General features: G+C 42.2%; 3 non-coding genes across 3 annotated transcripts; 1 reads left to right on the forward strand and 2 right to left on the reverse strand.

Annotated features, from left to right (window-relative positions):
* Nucleotides 1–14,170: 14,170 nt before the first annotated feature.
* LOC140310636 (U5 spliceosomal RNA) lies at nt 14,171–14,284 on the forward strand. The gene has a single exon (XR_011916688.1). It is a non-coding gene; the product is annotated as a U5 spliceosomal RNA (small nuclear RNA).
* Nucleotides 14,285–17,533: 3,249 nt separating this feature from the next.
* LOC140310414 (U2 spliceosomal RNA) lies at nt 17,534–17,717 on the reverse strand. The gene has a single exon (XR_011916488.1). It is a non-coding gene; the product is annotated as a U2 spliceosomal RNA (small nuclear RNA).
* Nucleotides 17,718–18,025: 308 nt separating this feature from the next.
* Nucleotides 18,026–18,139, reverse strand: LOC140310496 (U5 spliceosomal RNA). Its single transcript, XR_011916558.1, has one exon. It is a non-coding gene; the product is annotated as a U5 spliceosomal RNA (small nuclear RNA).
* Nucleotides 18,140–22,659: the final 4,520 nt, after the last annotated feature.

The raw sequence follows: 22,659 nt of genomic DNA on the forward strand, positions 1-22,659 counted from the left end.
TGTGAATGTCCAGCCATAATTACTCACAAACGGGGGAAGAAAAGGTAGTATTGCCAGACCATACATGATCAAAACAGGGAGCGGAGGTTCAGCTGCAAGGTGTGAATGTCTGACTATAGTTTGTAAAAAGCGGGTAAGACAAGGTGCGAATGCCCGACAATGTATGATCAAAAGAGAGAGCGGAGGTGTTCGGCTGCAAGGTCTGAATGTCCAACCATAATTTGTAAAAACCGGGTAAGAAAAGGCTCGAAAGCCCGACTATACATAATCAAAAGCGGGAGCGGAGGTGTTCAGCTGCAAGAAGGTGTGAATGTTCGACTAAAGTTTGTAAAAAGCTGTTAAGACAAGGAGCGATGTCCCGGCATTGTATGATCAAAAGCGGGAGCGGAGGTGTCCAGCTGTGAGTAGGTGTGAATGTCCGACCATAATTGCTGAAAAATGTGTTAGAAAAGGTAAGAATACTGGACCATACATCATCAAAAGCGGGAGAGGTGGTGTTCAGCTGCAAGAAGGTGTGAAAGTCCGACAATGGTTTGTAAAAAGCGGGTAATAAAAGGTTCGAATGCCCGAATATACATCATCAAAAGCGGAAGCGGAGGTGTTCGGATGCAAGAAGGTGTGAACGTCCAACAAAAATATGTAAAAAGAAGTTAAGAAAAGGTTCGAATATCCAACCAAACATAATCAAAAGCGGGAGCAGAGCTGTTCGACTGCAAGTAGGTGTGAATGTCAGATCATAATTTGCAAAAAGCTGATGAGAAAGGGTGAGAATGCCCGACTATACATCATTAAATGCGGGAGCGGAGTTGTTCGGCTGTGAGTAGGTGTGAATCTCCGACCATAATTGCTGAAAAATGTGTTAGAAAAGGTAAGAATGCCGGTCCATACATCATCAAAAGCGAGAGAGGTTGTGTTCGGCTGCAAGTAGGTGTGAATGTCCAGCCATAATTACTCACAAACGGGTAAGAAAAGGTAGTATTGCCAGACCATATATGATCAAAACAGGGAGCGGAGGTGGTTCAGCTGCAAGAAGGTTTGAATGTCAAACTAAAGTTCAAATATATTAACAAAAGCGGGAGGAGAGGTCTTCGGATGAAAGTGGTTGAAAATTTCCAACCATAATGTATAAAATGCGGTGAAAAAAAAGGTGTGATAGAACACTAAAAGGTGGAGCGGAAGTGTTCGGCTGCAAGAAGGTGTGAATGTCCGACTATATTTGGTGAAAAGCAGGTGAAGCAAGGTCTGAATGCCCAACCTTACATCATCAAAAGCAAGATCAGAGTTGTTTGGCTGCAAGAAGGCCATAGTTAGCCAAAAGCGGGTAAGGTGCGAATGTCCGACTAAATATCAACAAAATTTGGGGCGGAGGTTTTCGGATGCAAGTAGGTGTGAATATCCCACCATACAAGTATGGTGGAGAGGAAGCTGTGAATAGCCGACCATAGTTTGGAAAAAGCGGGTAAGAAAAGGTTTGAATGCCTGAACATACACCATCAAAAGAGGGAGCGGAGGTGTTCCGCTGTACGAAGGTGTGAATGTCCGACCATACTTGGTAAAAAGCGGGTAAGAAAAGGTTAAAATACCCGACTGTACACAATCAATAGCGGGAGCGGATGTGTTCGGCTACAAGAAGGTGTGACAGTCCGACCATGGTTTGTAAAAAGCGGGTAAGAAAAGGTGCGAATGTCCGACAATGTATGATCAAAAGAGAGAGCGGAGGTTTTCGGATACACGAAGGTTTGAATGTCCTACCATAGTTTGTAAATAGCGGGTAAGAAAAGGTTCGAATGCCCGACTATACACCATAAAAAGCGGGAGCGTAGGTGTTCCGCTGTAAGACGGTGTGAATGTCCGACCATAGTTGGTAAAAAGCGGGTAAGAAAAGTTAAAATACCCGACTGTACACAATCAATAGCGGGAGCGGAGTTGTTCGGCTACAAGAAGGTGTGAAAGTCCGACCATGGTTTGTAAAAAGCGGGTAAGAAAAGGTTTGAATGCCCGAACATACACCATCAAAAGAGGGAGCGGAGGTGTTCCGCTGTACGAAGGTGTGAATGTCCGACCATACTTGGTAAAAAGCGGGTAAGAAAAGGTTAAAATACCCGACTGTACACAATCAATAGCGGGAGCGGATGTGTTCGGCTACAAGAAGGTGTGACAGTCCGACCATGGTTTGTAAAAAGCGGGTAAGAAAAGGTGCGAATGTCCAAACCAAACATAATCAAAAGCGGTAGCAGAGCAGTTCGACTGCAAGTAGGTGTGAATGTCCAGCCATAATTACTCACAAACGGGGGAAGAAAAGGTAGTATTGCCAGACCATACATGATCAAAACAGGGAGCGGAGGTTCAGCTGCAAGGTGTGAATGTCTGACTATAGTTTGTAAAAAGCGGGTAAGACAAGGTGCGAATGCCCAACAATGTATGATCAAAAGAGAGAGCGGAGGTGTTCGGCTGCAAGGTCTGAATGTCCAACCATAATTTGTAAAAACCGGGTAAGAAAAGGCTCGAAAGCCCGACTATACATCATCAAAAGCGGGAGCGGAGGTGTTCAGCTGCAAGAAGGTGTGAATGTTCGACTAAAGTTTGTAAAAAGCTGGTAAGACAAGGAGCGATGTCCCGGCATTGTATGATCAAAAGCGGGAGCGGAGGTGTCCAGCTGTGAGTAGGTGTGAATGTCCGACCATAATTGCTGAAAAATGTGTTAGAAAAGGTAAGAATACTGGACCATACATCATCAAAAGCGGGAGAGGTGGTGTTCAGCTGCAAGAAGGTGTGAAAGTCCGACAATGGTTTGTAAAAAGCGGGTAATAAAAGGTTCGAATGCCCGAATATACATCATCAAAAGCGGAAGCGGAGGTGTTCGGATGCAAGAAGGTGTGAACGTCCAACAAAAATATGTAAAAAGAAGTTAAGAAAAGGTTCGAATATCCAACCAAACATAATCAAAAGCGGGAGCAGAGCTGTTCGACTGCAAGTAGGTGTGAATGTCAGATCATAATTTGCAAAAAGCTGATGAGAAAGGGTGAGAATGCCCGACTATACATCATTAAATGCGGGAGCGGAGTTGTTCGGCTGTGAGTAGGTGTGAATCTCCGACCATAATTGCTGAAAAATGTGTTAGAAAAGCTAAGAATGCCGGTCCATACATCATCAAAAGCGAGAGAGGTTGTGTTCGGCTGCAAATAGGTGTGAATGTCCAGCCATAATTACTCACAAACGGGTAAGAAAAGGTAGTATTGCCAGACCATATATGATCAAAACAGGGAGCGGAGGTGGTTCAGCTGCAAGAAGGTTTGAATGTCAAACTAAAGTTCAAATATATTAACAAAAGCGGGAGGAGAGGTCTTCGGATGAAAGTGGTTGAAAATTTCCAACCATAATGTATAAAATGCGGTGAAAAAAAAGGTGTGATAGAACACTAAAAGGTGGAGCGGAAGTGTTCGGCTGCAAGAAGGTGTGAATGTCCGACTATATTTGGTGAAAAGCAGGTGAAGCAAGGTCTGAATGCCCAACCTTACATCATCAAAAGCAAGATCAGAGTTGTTTGGCTGCAAGAAGGCCATAGTTAGCCAAAAGCGGGTAAGGTGCGAATGTCCGACTAAATATCAACAAAATTTGGGGCGGAGGTTTTCGGATGCAAGTAGTTGTGAATATCCCACCATACAAGTATGGTGGAGAGGAAGCTGTGAATAGCCGACCATAGTTTGGAAAAAGCGGGTAAGAAAAGGTTTGAATGCCTGAACATACACCATCAAAAGAGGGAGCGGAGGTGTTCCGCTGTACGAAGGTGTGAATGTCCGACCATACTTGGTAAAAAGCGGGTAATAAAAGGTTCGAATGCCCGAATATACATCATCAAAAGCGGAAGCGGAGGTGTTCGGATGCAAGAAGGTGTGAACGTCCAACCAAAGTTTGTAAAAAGCAGTGAAAAGCGAGAAAAAGCATTTCGTGAGTTCCGCATGATTTGGGATTTTGCTTATACAATGCATTACTTCACTCAAACTATGTTAAAACTGATTTGTCCTTCATATTTACCATGTCTAGACATATTTAAACAAAAAAACAACGTTGTACTTTGCAGTAAAAGAAAGAGCAAATCTTAAGTTTCAGGAATCCGAGTATAAGCCTGCTTTCATGAGTTCTGCACGATTTCGGATTTTGCTATAAAATGAATTGCTTTGCTCAAACCAAGTTAAAACTGCTTTGTCCTTCCATATTCATCAATGTCTAGATCGACTTCAACAAAGAAAAACATTGGACTTTGCAGTAGAAGAAGTTGAAATCCATCTACACATTGATAAATATGAAGGACAAAGCAGTTCCCACTTGCCCATAAGAAAATAAGCTTATTCTCGGATTCCTGATCCTTCAGTGTTGCTCTTTCTTCTACTGCAAAATACAATGTTGTTCTTTGTTGAAGTCGATCTAGACATTGATAAATATGAAGGAAAAAGCAGTTTTAACTTGGTTTGAGTGAATGAATTCATTTTATACATAAAATCCGAAATGGTGCAGAACTCATGAAAATAAGCTTATTCTCGGATTCCTAAAACTTTTGATTGGCTCTTTCTTTTACTGCAAAGTACAACGTTGTTTTTTGTTTAAATCTATCGAGACATTGATAAATATGAAGGTAAAAGCCGTTTTAACATAGTTTGAGTGAAGGAATTCATTTTATAGATAAAATCCCAAATCATGCAGAACTCCTCAAAAGGGAGGTATGGCTTAATCACAAGTGTGGCTCTTTCTCATTCAGGGTAATATGAGGAAGTTTATGCTTGAAATATATGTAGAAATGGGTACATATGAAGGACAAAGCAGTGTTAACTTAGTTTGCGTGAAGAAATTCTTTTTATACATAAAATCCGAAATCGTGCAGAACTCATGAAAATAAGCTTATTCTCGGATTCCTAAAACTTTTGATTTGCACTTTCTTTTACTGCAAAGTACAACGTTGTTTTTTGTTGAAATCTATCTAGACATTGATAAATACCAGCCAAAACTCTGCTGCCGCTTTTGATAATTTATGGTTGGGCATTCTTACCTTTTCTTACCCGCTTTTTACAAATTATGATCTTACATTCACACCTACTTGCAGTCGAACACCTTCTCATCCACTTATGATCATGTGCGGTTGGGCTTTCGCACCTTTTCTTACCCATTTTTCAGTAATTATGGGTGGACATTCAGACCTTCTTGCAGCCGAAAACCTCCGCTCCTCTTTTGATCATACATTGTCGGGCATTCACACCTTGTCTTACCCGCTTTTTACAAACTTTAGTCGGACATTCAAACCTTCTTGCAGCTGAACCACCTCCGCTCCCTGTTTTGATCATATATGGTCTGGCAATAGTACCTTTTCTTACCCGTTTGTGAGTAATTATGGCTGGACATTCACACCTTCTTGCAGCTGAACACCTCCTCTCCTGCTAATGATCATGTATGGTTTGATATTCGAAAATTTTCTTTCATGTTTTAAAGCAATTATTAATGGACATTCACACCTACTTGCAGCCGAACACCACCTCTCCCGCTTTTGATGATGTATGGACAGGCATTCTTACCTTTTCTAACACATTTTTCAGCAATTATGGTTGGAGAATCACACCTACTCACAGCCGAACAACTCCGCTACCGCATTTGATGGTGTATAGTCGGGCATTCTCACCCTTTCTCATCAGCTTTTTGCAAATTATTCTCTGACATTCACACCTACTTGCAGTTGAACACCTTCTCATCCGCTTTTGATTATGTTTGGTTAGATATTCGAACCTTTTCTTAACTGCTTTTTTACAAACTTTGGTCGGACGTTCACACCTTCTTGCAGCCGAACACCTACGCTTCCGGTTTTGATAGTGTATATTCGGGCATACGAACCTTTTCTTACCCGCTTTTTACAAACCATGGTCGGACTTTCACACCTTCTCTTAGCTGAACAACTCCGCTCCCTCTTTTGATTGTGTACAGTCGGGTATTTTAACCTTTTCTTACCCGCTTTTTACCAACTATGATCGGACATTCACACCGTCTTACAGCCGAACACCTCCGCTCCCTCTTTTGATGGTGTATGTTTGGGCATTCGAACCTTTTCTTACCCGCTTTTTACAAACCAGGATCGGACTTTCACACCTTTTAGTAGCCGAAAAACTCCGCTCCCGCTATTGATTGTGTACAGTCGGGTATTTTAACCTTTTCTTACCCGCTTTTTACCAACTATTGTCGGACATTCACACCGTCTTAGAGCGGAACACCTCCTCTCCCGCTTATGATCATGTACGGTTTGATGTTCGAAAATTTACTTTCTTGTTTTAAAGCAATTATTGATGGACATTCAAACCTTCTTTTTGATGGTGTATAGTCGGGCTTTCGAGCCTTTTCTTCCCGGTTTTTACAAACCATGGTCGGACTTTCACACCTTCTTGTAGCCGAACAACTCCGCTCCCGCTATTGATTTTGTACAGTCGGGTATTTTAACCTTTTCTTACGCGCTTTTTACCAACTATGGTCGCACATTCACACCGTCTTACAGCGGAACACCTCTGCTCCCGCTTTTGATGGTGTATAGTCGGGCATTCGAACCTTTTCTTACCCGCTTTTTACAAACTATGGTGGGACATTCAAACCTTCTTATATCCGAAAACCTCCGCTCTCTCTTTTGATCATACATTGTCGGACATTCGCACCTTTTCTTACCCGCTTTTTACAAACCATGGTCGGACTTTCACACCTTCTTGTAGCCGAACACATCCGCTCCCGCTATTGATTGTGTACAGTCGGGTATTTTAACCTTTTCTTACCCGCTTCTTACCAACTATGGTCGGACATTCACACCTTCGTACAGCGGAACACCTCCGCTCCCTCTTTTGATGGTGTATGTTCGGGTATTCAAACCTTTTCTTACCCGCTTTTTCCAAACTATGGTCGGCTATTCACAGCTTCCTCTCCACCATACTTGTATGGTTGGATATTCACACCCACTTGCATCCGAAGACCTCTGCCCCAAATTTTGTTGATATTTAGTATGACATTCGCACCTTACCCGCTTTTGGCAAACTATGGCCTTCTTGCAGCCAAACACCTCTGATCTCGCTTTTGATGATGTAAGGTTGGGCATTCAGACCTTGCTTCACCTGCTTTTCACCAAATATAGTCGGACATTCACACCTTCTTGCAGCCGAACACTTCCGCTCCACCTTTTAGTGTTCTATCACACCTTTTTTTCACCACATTTTATACATTATGGTCGGAAATTTTCAACCACTCTCATCCGAAGACCTCTCCTCCCGCTTTCGTTAATATATTTGAACTTTAGTCGGACATTCAAACCTTCTTGCAGCTGAACCACCTCCGCTCCCTGTTTTGATCATATATGGTCTGGCAATACTACCTTTTCTTACCCGTTTGTGAGTAATTATGGCTGGACATTCACACCTACTTGCAGCCGAACACAACCTCTCTCACTTTTGATGATGTATGGACCGGCATTTTTACCTTTTCTAACACATTTTTCAGCAATTATGGTCGGAGATTCACACCTACTCACAGCCGAACAACTCCGCTCCCGCATTTGATGATGTATAGTCGGGCATTCTCACCCTTTCTCATCAGCTTTTTGCAAATTATGATCTGACATTCACACCTACTTGCAGTCGAAAAGCTCTGCTCCCGCTTTTGATTATGTATGGTTGGATATTCGAACCTTTTCTTAACTGCTTTTTACATATTTTGGTTGGACGTTCACACCTTCTTGTAGCCGAACACTTCCACTCCTGCTTTTGATGATGTATGGTTGGGCATTCGCACCTTTTTTTTACCCATTTTTCAGGAATTATGGGTGGACATTCACACCTTGCAGCTGAACACCTCCTATCCCACTTATGATCATGTGTGGTTTGATTTTCGAAAAGTTTCTTTCATGTTTTCTAGCAATTATTGATGGACATGTAGACCTTCTTGCAGCTGAACACCTCCGCTCCCGCTTTTGATCATACATTGTCAGGCATTCGCACCTTGTCTTACCCACTTTTTACAAACTTTAGTCGAACAGTCACACCTACTTGCAGCCGAACACAACCTCTCTCGCTCAATGATGATGTATGGACCGGCATTCTTACCTTTTCTAACACATTTTTCAGCAATTATGGTCGGAGATTCACACCTACTCACAGCCGAACAACTCCGCTCCCGCATTTGATGGTGTATAGTCGGGCATTCTCACCCTTTCTCATCAGCTTTTTGCAAATTATGATCTGACATTCACACCTACTTGCAGTCGAAAAGCTCTGCTCCAGCTTTTGATTATGTTTGGTTGGATATTCGAACCTTTTCTTAACTGCTTTTTACAAACTTTGGTTGGACGTTCACACCTTCTTGTAGCCGAACACATGCACTCCTGCTTTTGATGATGTATGGTTGAGCATTCGCACCTTTTTTTTACCCATTTTTCAGGTATTATGGGTGGACATTCACACCTTCTTGCAGCTGAACACCTCCTCTCCCACTTATGATCATGTGTGGTTTGATTTTCGAAAATTTTCTTTCATGTTTTCTAGCAATTATTGATGGACATTTAGACCTTCTTGCAGCTGAACACCACCACTCCCGATTTTGATGATGTATGGACCGGCATTTTTACCTTTTCTAACACATTTTTCAGCAATTATGGTTGGAGATTCACACCTACTCACAGCCAAATAACTCCGCTACCGCATTTGATGGTGTATAGTCGGGCATTCTCACCCTTTCTCATCAGCTTTTTGCAAATTATGATCTGACATTCACACCTACTTCCAGTCGAACTGCTCTGCTCCCGCTTTTGATTATGTTTGGTTAGATATTTGAACCTTTTCTTAACTGCTTTTTACAAACTTTGGTCGGACGTTCACAATATCTTGCAGCCGAACACCTCCGCTTCCGCTTTTGATGGTGTATATTCGGGCATACGAACCTTTTCTTACCCGCATTTTACAAACCAAGGTCGGACTTTCACACCTTCTCTTAGCTGAACAACTCCGCTCCCTCTTTTGATTGTGTACAGTTGGGTAATTTAACCTTTTCTTACCCGCTTTTTACCATCTATGGTCGGACATTCACACCGTCTTACAGCGGAACACCTCCGCTCCCTCTTTTGATGATGTATGGTTAGGCATTCGCACCTTTTCTTACCCATTTTTCAGTAATTATGGGTAGACATTCACACCTTCTTGCAGCTGAACACCTCCTCTCCCGCTTATGATCATGTGCAGTTTGATATTCGAAAATTTTCTTTCATGTTTTCTAGCAATTATTGATGGACATTCAGACCGTCTTGCAGCTGAACACCTCCGCTCCCACTTTTGATGGTGTATAGTCGGGCTTTCGAGCCTTTTCCTCCCCGGTTTTTACAAATTATGGTTGGACATTCAGACCTTCTTGCAGCCGAAAACCTCCACTCCGTCTTTTGATCATACATTGTCGGGCATTCGCACCTTTTCTTACCCGCTTTTTACAAACCATGGTCGGACTTTCACACCTTTTAGTAGCCGAACTAATCCGCTCCCGCTATTGATTGTGTACAGTCGGGTATTTTAACCTTTTCTTACCCGCTTTTTACCAACTATGGTTGGACATTCACACCTTCTTACAGCAGAACACCTCCGCTCCCTGTTTTGATTATGTAAGGTTTGACATTCGCACCTTCTCTCACTCGCCTTTTACTATGGTCGGCCATTCACAGCTTCCTCTCCACCATACTTGTATTGTGGGATATTCACACCCACCTGCATCCGAAGACCTCCGCCCCCACTTTTGTTGATATTTAGTCGGTCATTCGCACCTTACCCGCTTTTGGCAAACTATGGCCTTCTTGCAGCCAAACACCTCTGATCTCGTTTTTGATGATGTAAGGTTGGGCATTCAGACCTTGCTTCACCTGCTTTTCACCAAATATAGTCGGACATTCACACCTTCTTGCAGCCGAACACTTCCGCTCCACTTTTTAGTGTTCTATCACACCTTTTTTTCACCGCATTTTATACATTATGGTTGGAAATTTTCAACCACTCTCATCCGAAGACCTCTCCTCCCGCTTTTGTTAATATATTTGAACTTTAGTCGGACATTCAAACCTTCTTGCAGCTGAACCACCTCCGCTCCCTGTTTTGATCATATATGGTCTGGCAATACTACCTTTTCTTACCCGTTTGTGAGTAATTATGGCTGGACATTCACACCTACTTGCAGCCGAACACAACCTCTCTCGCTTTTGATGATGTATGGACCGGCATTCTTAACTTTTCTAACACATTTTTCAGCAATTATGGTCGGAGATTCACACCTACTCAAAGCCGAACAACTCCGCTCCCGCATTTGATGGTGTATAGTCGGGCATTCTCACCCTTTCTCATCAGCTTTTTCCAAATTATGATCTGACATTCACCCCTATTTGCAGTCGAACAGCTCTGCTCCCGCTTTTGATTATGTATGGTTGGATATTCGAACCTTTTCTTAACTGCTTTTTACAAACTTTGGTTGGACGTTCACACCTTCTTGTAGCCGAACACATGCACTCCTGCTTTTGATGATGTATGGTTGGGCATTCGCACCTTTTTTTTACCCATTTTTCAGGTATTATGGGTGGACATTCACACCTTCTTGCAGCTGAACACCTCCTCTCCCACTTATGATCATGTGTGGTTTGATTTTCGAAAATTTTCTTTCATGTTTTCTAGCAATTATTGATGGACATTTAGACCTTCTTGCAGCTGAACACCACCTCTCCCGATTTTGATTATGTATGGACCGGCATTTTTACCTTTTCTAACACATTTTTCAGCAATTATGGTTGGAGATTCACACCTACTCACAGCCGAACAACTCCGCTACCGCATTTGATGGTGTATAGTCAGGCATTCTCACCCTTTCTCATCAGCTTTTTGCAAATTATGATCTGACATTCACACCTACTTCCAGTCGAACAGCTCTGCTCCCGCTTTTGATTGTGTACAGTCGGGTAATTTAACCTTTTCTTACCCGCTTTTTACCATCTATGGTCGGACATTCACACCGTCTTACAGCGGAACACCTCCGCTCCCTCTTTTGATGATGTATGGTTAGGCATTCGCACCTTTTCTTACCCATTTTTCAGTAATTATGGGTAGACATTCACACCTTCTTGCAGCTGAACACCTCCTCTCCCGCTTATGATCATGTGCAGTTTGATATTCGAAGATTTTCTTTCATGTTTTCTAGCAATTATTGATGGACATTCAGACCGTCTTGCAGCTGAACACCTCCGCTCCCACTTTTGATGGTGTATAGTCGGGCTTTCGAGCCTTTTCTTCCCCGGTTTTTACAAATTATGGTTGGACATTCAGACCTTCTTGCAGCCGAAAACCTCCACTCCCTCTTTTGATCATACATTGTCGGGCATTCGCACCTTTTCTTACCCGCTTTTTACAAACCATGGTCGGACTTTCACACCTTTTAGTAGCCGAACAACTCCGCTCCCGCTATTGATTGTGTACAGTCGGGTATTTTAACCTTTTCTTACCCGCTTTTTACCAACTATGGTTGGACATTCACACCTTCTTACAGCAGAACACCTCCGCTCCCTGTTTTGATTATGTAGGGTTTGACATTCGCACCTTCTCTCACCCGCCTTTTACTATGGTCGGCCATTCACAGCTTCCTCTCCACCATACTTGTATGGTGGGATATTCACACCCACTTCCATCCGAAGACCTCCGCCCCCACTTTTGTTGATATTTAGTCGGTCATTCGCACCTTACCCGCTTTTGGCAAACTATGGCCTTCTTGCAGCCGAACACCTCTGATCTCGCTTTTGATGATGTAAGGTTGGGCATTCAGACCTTGCTTCACCTGCTTTTCACCAAATATAGTCGGACATTCACACCTTCTTGCAGCCAAACGCTTCCGCTTTTAGTGTTCTATGAGGCATTCACATATTTTTTTTCACCGTATTTTATAGATTATGGTTGGAAATTCTCACCCACTCTCATCCGAAGACCTCTCCTCCCGCTTTTGTTAATATATAGTCGGGCATTCGAACCTTTTCTTACCCGCTTTTTACAAATTATGGTCGAACATTCACTCCTACTTGCAGCTGAATACTTCCGCTCCACCTTTTAGGTATGTATGGTTGGCATTTGCACCTCTTTTTATACTGATTGCTGAAGATTAAGTTGTTCTTTCTCAAACTACAAATTTTTTTTAATTGTTGAAACTTGATTTGAAGTGGATAAATAAGGAGGACAAACAGTTTTAAGTCAGGCTGATAGAAGGAATTAATTTTATAGCAAAATCTGTGTTTCGTCATATGTCGTGAGATGCTTATTGCTGAAGAAGTTCTTTCTCATTCTACAAAGTACAACGTTGTTTATCGTTGAAACTTGATTAGACATGAATAAATATGAAGGACAAAGCAGTCTTAACTTGGTTTGAGTTAATGAATTCGTTTATAGGAGAATCCGAATTCGTGCATAACTCATAAAATAAAGCTTATTTTCGGATTCCTGAAGAATGAGTCTGGTTCTTTCTCATAATACAAAGTTTGTTGTTTATTGTTGAAACTTCATCAGAAGTGAAGAAATAAATGAATGCCTATCAACAAATGTGGGATCTAAACTCTAGTGCTTCCTCTAAAATAATTTCCTTTCTCAATTTAGAAATGTGTGTGTGTAAGTCACAACACCCGTGACACCAAAACGGCTTTCTTTTCTCTACACTCTGCACTATGAGCACACACACCAAATCAGAAAGGCTTTTTTCTCTCTTTTCTACATTATGGACTGTGGGGACACAAAACCGCTCTCTCTCTTTTTTTTTTTTATCGTGTGCCAGGGCGTTGTCTCACGTATTAGATTATGCTTAAGATACGAATGGGTTTATCAGTCACATCAGAATCCATACATACTGATCCTCCCGTAATAAAATGGTCGGATCTTATCAAACACACTTTGTTTCTTGTGACAATCAAGTCAGCGAAACAGCGTATACACGTCAAGACACTGAATCAAGTTTGCCACAAGAACTCATAAGTTTGGCAGTATTGCTCTGCCGTCAGCAATCATACACCCATTTTATTTTCGTGAGACATGTGCAAGCACCTGTTCATCTACTGTTCTATCACTATGAATTAGTGATCTATTATCAATAAGGATACTTCTACAACTACTATCAAAGTATGTCCAGACTTCTTATGTTGTCAGTTGCTATATATGAATAAGTGGGTAGCTACTGACAAGCATTAAGCATGTCACACAGCCCAAACATATAACATTTCAGGACACACCACACAGTTAACAACCACAGTGAAGCGTGTCAAAGCCCAAACATGTAACATTCAACAGGACACTTACACAACACATTCAAATCAAACAGTCAGACAACATACAAGAACATATACCCCAGCCGGCATTGCTCCCTGCCTATTTTCGTACAGCACACTATGTGTGCGCACACCTTTATTCACAAACTCTTCAACTTATACTCTTTTACCGAAGCTGCTACAGCTCGATTGGCCGAATACCCTTTGATCCTATTTCGGTGAATTTGACATCTGCCTTACATATAACAGATTAGCGGTTTAGCAGTTTTAATTTAGTTTGAGTGAAGGAATTCATTTTATAGCAAAATCCGAAATCGTGAAGAACTCATGAAAGTAAGCTTATTCTCGGATTCCTGAAACTTTAGATTTGCTCTTTCTTTTACTGCAAAGTACAACGTTGTTTTTTTGTTTAAATCTTTCTAGACATGGTAAATATTAAGGACAAAGCAGTTTTCACATAGTTTGAGTGAAGGAATTCATTTTATAGATAAAATCCCAAGAGTCTGCTGAGAAAAGAGAGTGAATGCGAAGTAGACTTTAACACGGCTATGGGAGCGAGCCGAGTGTGGGCTAACCGGGAGAATTGCTTGAAAGAAACGCGACACCGAATGAGCGATCAGAACAAAGCCTCAATACGGGATTCTCGTGGTGTTTTTGTTGCTGCCTTGTCTTTTGCACAGAGTAAAAGACAAGGCAGCCATCGAATAGGGCCCGATTGTTCCTAGTTGGTCAGCCGAGGAGCAAGGGGGGGGGGAGCAAGCGTCTCAACCAAGCAAAGCTCACCATGGGGAAGGTGGCTATGCCAACTAGCCTGATGCCCTGCTCCCGCAGTGACGGATAATCGTACTCTGGTTTCTCTTCATAACGTACAAGTCTTTCGCCTTTTACTAAAGATTTCTGTGGAGAGCAGCACTAATGAGTTGTTTCTATTTTTGGCAGGCTTTACCTTTGCGGGTGAAGCCCTTTCTGTCTGTGCAAAAGAAATCTTCTTACTGTGCAGAGTGACTTCTCTGAGTAGAGTCGCCTTACTTGTTGCGACTGTGCCGATGTTCGAAGCTGGAGTGCAAAGTTGTTGCTTGAATGGTGCTTGCTGGAGCGTGCGGGAGTGCAAAGTTATACCATTTAAAAGGGCTGAAGAGTGCTCAGTGCAGCGGGTGGGCGACACTCTGGCCACCTTGAAAACCGAGGTTACATCCACTACCAGGGGCAGCCCAAGTTCTGCCGCAAGTGTGGTGAGCATGGGCACCTGGTTGAGGCTTGTACCAAGGTGTTATGTGGGAAGAGCAGAGAAATTGGGCAAACTTTTGGAGAGTGTCCAAATGGCAGGAAATGTAATCTCTGTGGAGAATTAAATCACCTCTTCAGAGATTGCCCTAAATCTTTTGCCAACAAATTAAAGACGGTAAAGCCACAGTCAAGCCAACAAAGAGAAGGACCAAAGGTGGCAGTTGGTGAACAAAGTGAAGAGGTTGACCCAATAAATTCAAACTTCCCGCCAAAAGCTTGGATTGGAAGTGAGGAGCAAAAAGGGGAGGGGTCTGTAGAGGCCTCACCACTCAGTGTTGAAGTCTGTGAGAATTCACAGGCAGAGGGTGGAGCTACGCTAAATGAGGAGGAAGAGCAGACAGGTGAGTCTAGTGAAGATACTCACCTCCCCGAAGGTCAACAGCCAAAGAGGACGGCATCTGAGCCTCTGATTCCCCAGTTGTATCAGAGAAGAGGGGAAGGGTTAGGTCCCTTTCAGACAGTTCTTCAGTGGAAGAACCTAGAGTCTTCCCCTCCGACTCACCAAATGAGGTCTCCTTTTTAACTTCAGCTCTGCAATCAACCCCCAGGGACTCAAAGTTAAATGCAACATTGTGTCAGAGGCCAACACCGAGAGTCCGAAAAGGAAATATAGATCACCCTACTCACTTTTCACCTAAAGAAATGAAGGAAGAGCTAGTTTCCCAAGAAATAACCTGTGTGTAATTTGTTTTGATAACTTAGAAAAACGAAAATGACATACCTACTTTCCTTTATGCTTTTAATGGTTCTCACCTTCTCAACACTAAATGTGAGAAGTGTGAAATCAAAGACAAGAGCCCAGAGTATTTTATCCTTCTTAGACTCCATAAAATCAGATGTGTTTTTAATACAAGAATGTGGACTACCTTTTTTAAAAAACCATAGACAATGGGAGGAAATGTGGCCCCATTTATCGATATGGAGTGGCTCAAATCAAAATAAAAATGATGGTGTGGCCATTCTAATTAAAAATCCGCATGTTCTGGTGAAAGGTAGCACAGTGGTGAGAGACGGACGGGCACTTTTAGCACACTTGAATTTTATGGGGCAAGACTTTAACCTCTTAAATATTTATGGTTTCAATGGAAAAAATGAAAGGTATGACCTTTTAGAAGATATACAGCTTTACATGCTAGGGCAAGTACCTTTAGTTGTAGGAGGGGATTTTAACTGTATCTTGAGCAGGAAAGATAGAAAAAGAGCAGGGGTAGATTTTAAAGTGGATAAGACTTCGATTTTACTTCAGGGCATATGCAGGGATTTTAAGCTTACTGACTGTTTTAAAACCATGCATCCCAGAGAGGAGGGCTTCACCTGGTTTAGTCATGATGGCACCAGAGCCTCTCGCATTGATTATTTCTTTACTAGAGATTGCCCACCCACTGATGTTAGATTAACCCCTGTTTTCTTTTCAGACCACCTTATGCTCTCCTGCACCCTTTCACCCCCTTCTGGTGTGACGGTAGGAAGTGGTCTGTGGAAACTCAACTGTTCCCTGTTGGAGGATGAAATCATAGTCAGTCAGTACAGGGAATGTTATAAAGAGTGGCAGACCCTTCAAGACCTCTACGAAACACATGCACAATGGTGGGAAATGGTGAAGGAAACGACCCAGACTTTTTTTAAACAGCAAGGTAAACGTAAAAAAAGGAAAGAGAATAGATGTATGATGGGACTACATAAACGCTTACAGCGCTACTTTAAACTAAATCAGTGTGGCATAGACTTTAAAGAAGAAATCAAAGATGTCAAAAAGGAAATGTCAGTTTCAGCAGAAATAAAGAGTAAAGGAATTTTTGTAAGAAGCAGGGAGCAGGAAATTGAGGAAGGTGAAAAAGAAAGAAAGTTATAAATAAAAAGGAGTGTATTCAAAATCTAAAAGAGAAGATGGGTTTTTAACAAAATCCACACAAGAGATGATTGAAACTGTACATACCTTTTATAGTAACATGTACAAAGAGAAACCAGTGCACTTGGAAACATCGGCAGAAATCTTAAAATTCGTTGACAAAACCGTAAAAGAGAATGCACACTTGACACAGAATTTTACTGCTTTAGAGTTAAAAAAATGCCTAACAGGTTTTAAGAGAAGTCGAGCTCCGGGTTTAGACGGGCTTCCTGCAGAATTCTATCTGACCTATTGGGACCTTTTATCATCAGACATTTTAGATGTTTTTAAAGATTTTGAAAAACTCGACCGACTGCCTGACAGTTTTAGAGTGGGAATAGTGACTCTACTTTATAAAAAAAATGATAAGACTGACCTAAAGAATTGGAGGCCCATCACACTTTTAAACTTTGACTGTAAACTTTTTAGCAAGGTTTTAGCGACACGGATGTCCTCTGTTTTAGAGGAGGTAATTCACCCAGACCAAACTTGTGCCATCTCAGGGAGACAACTCACCGACAGCCTCGTACTGATTCGAGACATCATTGATTACGCTAGAGACAGAAACACCCGGCTTGTCATCTTAAATTTAGACTTTGAAAAAGCATTTGATCGGGTCTCGCATCAATATCTCTTTCAGGTGTTGCAGCCATCGAAAAGGGCCCGATTGTTCCTACTTGGTGAGCTTTGCTTGGTTGAGACGCTTGCCCCCCCCCCCCCCCCCTGCTCCTCGGCTGACCAAGTAGAAACAATCTATTCGATGGCTGCCTTGTCTTTTACTCTGTGCAAAAGACAAGGCAGCCACAAACACCACGGGAACACCGTATTGAGGCTTTGTTCTGACCACTCATTCGGTGTCGCGTTTCTTTCAAGCAATTCTCCCGGTTAGCCCGCACTCGGCTCGCTCCCAGAGCCGTGTTAAAGTCCACTTCGCATTCACTCTCTTTTCTCAGCAGATTAAAAGAAAGTTTCATCTTGGGCTCCCTGAAACTTCCATCCTGCACCGCTGTTTGCTTTTTCACAAGAGCAGAGGAGAGCGCACCGTTCCCAGCGGCACTGCAGTACCGGGTCGAGGCTTGGAGTGAACGGAGCAAGCTTCTTTTTCAACTCCTATTCTTAAAAATCCATTTAATATGTTGTCCTCGTATAGAGGACATATTAAACTGATAAGAACAGATACTACACTTGATCTTAGCCAAAAGGCCGAGAAGCGATAACTGTCCACTGTTTCAGGTCCGAGGGCCCTTGCTGGCACAATGCGCACTTGTAGCAATGTTCTTTTTATGGCCATAGGTAGCCAGAGTGTCACGTTGCACCTCCGCCCACCCGCTGCACTGAGCACTCTTCAGCCCTTTTAAATGGTATAACTTTGCACTCCCGCATGCTCCAGCAAGCACCATTCAAGCAACAACTTTGCACTCCAGCTTCGAACATCGGCACAGTCGCAACAAGTAAGGCGACTCTACTCAGAGAAGTCACTCTGCACAGTAAGAAGATTTCTTTTGCACAGACAGAAAGGGCTTCACCCGCAAAGGTAAAGCCTGCCAAAAATAGAAACAACTCATTAGTGCTGCTCTCCACGGAAGTCTTTAGTAAAAGGCGAAAGACTTGTATGTTATGAAGAGAAACCAGAGTACGATTATCCGTCACTGCGGGAGCAGGGCATCAGGCTAGTTGGTATAGCCACCTTCCCCATGGTGAGCTTTGCTTGGTTGAGACGCTTGCCCCCCCCCCCACCAAGTAGGAACAATCGGGCCCTATTCGATGGCTGCCTTGTCTTTTACTCTATGCAAAAGACAAGGCAGCAACAAAAACACCACGAGAATCCCGTATTGAGGCTTTGTTCTGACCGCTCATTCGGTGTCGCGTTTCTTTCAAGCAATTCTCCCGGTTAGCCCACACTCGGCTCGCTCCCATAGCCGTGTTAAAGTCTACTTCGCATTCACTCTCTTTTCTCAGCAGACTCTTGGGATTTTATCTATAAAATGAATTCCTTCACTCAAACTATGTGAAAACTGCTTTGTCCTTAATATTTACCATGTCTAGAAAGATTTAAACAAAAAAAACAACGTTGTACTTTGCAGTAAAAGAAAGAGCAAATCTAAAGTTTCAGGAATCCGAGAATAAGCTTACTTTCATGAGTTCTTCACGATTTCGGATTTTGCTATAAAATGAATTCCTTCACTCAAACTAAATTAAAACTGCTAAACCGCTAATCTGTTATATGTAAGGCAGATGTCAAATTCACCGAAATAGGATCAAAGGGTATTCGGCCAATCGAGCTGTAGCAGCTTCGGTAAAAGAGTATAAGTTGAAGAGTTTGTGAATAAAGGTGTGCGCACACATAGTGTGCTGTACGAAAATAGGCAGGGAGCAATGCCGGCTGGGGTATATGTTCTTGTATGTTGTCTGCCTATTTGATTTGAATGTGTTGTGTAAGTGTCCTGTTGAATGTTACATGTTTGGGCTTTGACACGCTTCACTGTGGTTGTTGACTGTGTGGTGTGTCCTGAAATGTTATATGTTTGGGCTGTGTGACATGCTTAATGCTTGTCAGTAGCTACCCACTTATTCATATATAGCAACTGACAACATAAGAAGTCTGGACATACTTTGATAGTAGTTGTAGAAGTATCCTTATTGATAATAGATCACTAATTCATAGTGATAGAACAGTAGATGAACAGGTGCTTGCACATGTCTCACGAAAATAAAATGGGTGTATGATTGCTGACGGCAGAGCAATACTGCCAAACTTATGAGTTCTTGTGGCAAACTTGATTCAGTGTCTTGACGTGTATACGCTGTTTCGCTGACTTGATTGTCACAAGAAACAAAGTGTGTTTGATAAGATCCGACCATTTTATTACGGGAGGATCAGTATGTATGGATTCTGATGTGACTGATAAACCCATTCGTATCTTAAGCATAATCTAATACGTGAGACAACGCCCTGGCACACGATAAAAAAAAAAAAGAGAGAGAGCGGTTTTGTGTCCCCACAGTCCATAATGTAGAAAAGAGAGAAAAAAGCCTTTCTGATTTGGTGTGTGTGCTCATAGTGCAGAGTGTAGAGAAAAGAAAGCCGTTTTGGTGTCACGGGTGTTATGACTTACACACACACATTTCTAAATTGAAAAAGGAAATTATTTTAGAGGAAGCACTAGAGTTTAGATCCCACATTTGTTGATAGGCATTCATTTATTTCTTCACTTCTGATGAAGTTTCAACAATAAACAACAAACTTTGTATTATGAGAAAGAACCAGACTCATTCTTCAGGAATCCGAAAATAAGCTCTATTTTATGAGTTATGCACGAATTCGGATTCTCCTATAAAACGAATTCATTAACTCAAACCAAGTTAAGACTGCTTTGTCCTTCATATTTATTCATGTCTAATCAAGTTTCAACGATAAACAACGTTGTACTTTGTAGAATGAGAAAGAACTTCTTCAGCAATAAGCATCTCTCGACATATGACGAAATACAGATTTTGCTATAAAATTAATTCCTTCTATCAGCCTGACTTAAAACTGTTTGTCCTCCTTATTTATCCACTTCAAATCAAGTTTCAACAATTAAAAAAAATTTGTAGTTTGAGAAAGAACAACTTAATCTTCAGCAATCAGTATAAAAAGAGGTGCAAATGCCAACCATACATACCTAAAAGGTGGAGCGGAAGTATTCAGCTGCAAGTAGGAGTGAATGTTCGACCATAATTTGTAAAAAGCGGGTAAGAAAAGGTTCGAATGCCCGACTATATATTAACAAAAGCGGGAGGAGAGGTCTTCGGATGAGAGTGGGTGAGAATTTCCAACCATAATCTATAAAATACGGTGAAAAAAAATATGTGAATGCCTCATAGAACACTAAAAGCGGAAGCGTTTGGCTGCAAGAAGGTGTGAATGTCCGACTATATTTGGTGAAAAGCAGGTGAAGCAAGGTCTGAATGCCCAACCTTACATCATCAAAAGCGAGATCAGAGGTGTTCGGCTGCAAGAAGGCCATAGTTTGCCAAAAGCGGGTAAGGTGCGAATGACCGACTAAATATCAACAAAAGTGGGGGCGGAGGTCTTCGGATGGAAGTGGGTGTGAATATCCCACCATACAAGTATGGTGGAGAGGAAGCTGTGAATGGCCGACCATAGTAAAAGGCGGGTGAGAGAAGGTGCGAATGTCAAACCATACATAATCAAAACAGGGAGCGGAGGTGTTCTGCTGTAAGAAGGTGTGAATGTCCAACCATAGTTGGTAAAAAGCGGGTAAGAAAAGGTTAAAATACCCGACTGTACACAATCAATAGCGGGAGCGGAGTTGTTCGGCTACTAAAAGGTGTGAAAGTCCGACCATGGTTTGTAAAAAGCGGGTAAGAAAAGGTGCGAATGCCCGACAATGTATGATCAAAAGAGGGAGTGGAGGTTTTCGGCTGCAAGAAGGTCTGAATGTCCAACCATAATTTGTAAAAACCGGGGAAGAAAAGGCTCGAAAGCCCGACTATACACCATCAAAAGTGGGAGCGGAGGTGTTCAGCTGCAAGACGGTCTGAATGTCCATCAATAATTGCTAGAAAACATGAAAGAAAATCTTCGAATATCAAACTGCACATGATCATAAGCGGGAGAGGAGGTGTTCAGCTGCAAGAAGGTGTGAATGTCTACCCATAATTACTGAAAAATGGGTAAGAAAAGGTGCGAATGCCAAACCATACATCATCAAAAGAGGGAGCGGAGGTGTTCCGCTGTAAGACGGTGTGAATGTCCGACCATAGATGGTAAAAAGCGGGTAAGAAAAGGTTAAATTACCCGACTGTACACAATCAAAAGAGGGAGCGGAGTTGTTCAGCTAAGAGAAGGTGTGAAAGTCCGACCTTGGTTTGTAAAAAGCGGGTAAGAAAAGGTTCGTATGCCCGAATATACAACATCAAGAGCGGAAGCGGAGGTGTTCGGCTGCAAGATATTGTGAACGTCCGACCAAAGTTTGTAAAAAGCAGTTAAGAAAAGGTTCGAATATCTAACCAAACATAATCAAAAGCGGGAGCAGAGCTGTTCGACTGGAAGTAGGTGTGAATGTCAGATCATAATTTGCAAAAAGCTGATGAGAAAGGGTGAGAATGCCCGACTATACACCATCAAATGCGGTAGCGGAGTTGTTCGGCTGTGAGTAGGTGTGAATCTCCAACCATAATTGCTGAAAAATGTGTTAGAAAAGGTAAAAATGCCGGTCCATACATAATCAAAATCGGGAGAGGTGGTGTTCAGCTGCAAGAAGGTCTAAATGTCCATCAATAATTGCTAGAAAACATGAAAGAAAATTTTCGAAAATCAAACCACACATGATCATAAGTGGGAGAGGAGGTGTTCAGCTGCAAGAAGGTGTGAATGTCCACCCATAATACCTGGAAAATGGGTAAAAAATAGGTGCCAATGCCCAACCATACATCATCAAAAGCAGGAGTGCATGTGTTCGGCTACAAGAAGGTGTGAACGTCCAACCAAAATTTGTAAAAAGCAGTTAAGAAAAGGTTCGAATATCCAACCATACATAATCAAAAGCGGGAGCAGAGCTGTTCGACTGCAAATAGGGGTGAATGTCAGATCATAATTTGGAAAAAGCTGATGAGAAAGGGTGAGAATGCCCGACTATACACCATCAAATGCGGGAGCGGAGTTGTTCGGCTTTGAGTAGGTGTGAATCTCCGACCATAATTGCTGAAAAATGTGTTAGAAAAGGTAAGAATGCCGGTCCATACATCATCAAAAGCGAGAGAGGTTGTGTTCGGCTGCAAGTAGGTGTGAATGTCCAGCCATAATTACTCACAAACGGGTAAGAAAAGGTAGTATTGCCAGACCATATATGATCAAAACAGGGAGCGGAGGTGGTTCAGCTGCAAGAAGGTTTGAATGTCCGACTAAAGTTCAAATATATTAACAAAAGCGGGAGAAGAGGTCTTCGGATGAGAGTGGTTGAAAATTTCCAACCATAATGTATAAAATGCGGTGAAAAAAAGGTGTGATAGAACACTAAAAGGTGGAGCGGAAGTGTTCGGCTGCAAGAAGGTGTGAATGTCCGACTATATTTGGTGAAAAGCAGGTGAAGCAAGGTCTGAATGCCCAACCTTACATCATCAAAAGCGAGATCAGAGGTGTTTGGCTGCA

This window comes from Leuresthes tenuis, unplaced genomic scaffold (genome assembly GCF_036924035.1).
Source record: "Leuresthes tenuis unplaced genomic scaffold, fLeuTen1.0.hap1 SCAF_6, whole genome shotgun sequence".
NCBI lineage: Eukaryota > Metazoa > Chordata > Actinopteri > Atheriniformes > Atherinopsidae > Leuresthes > Leuresthes tenuis.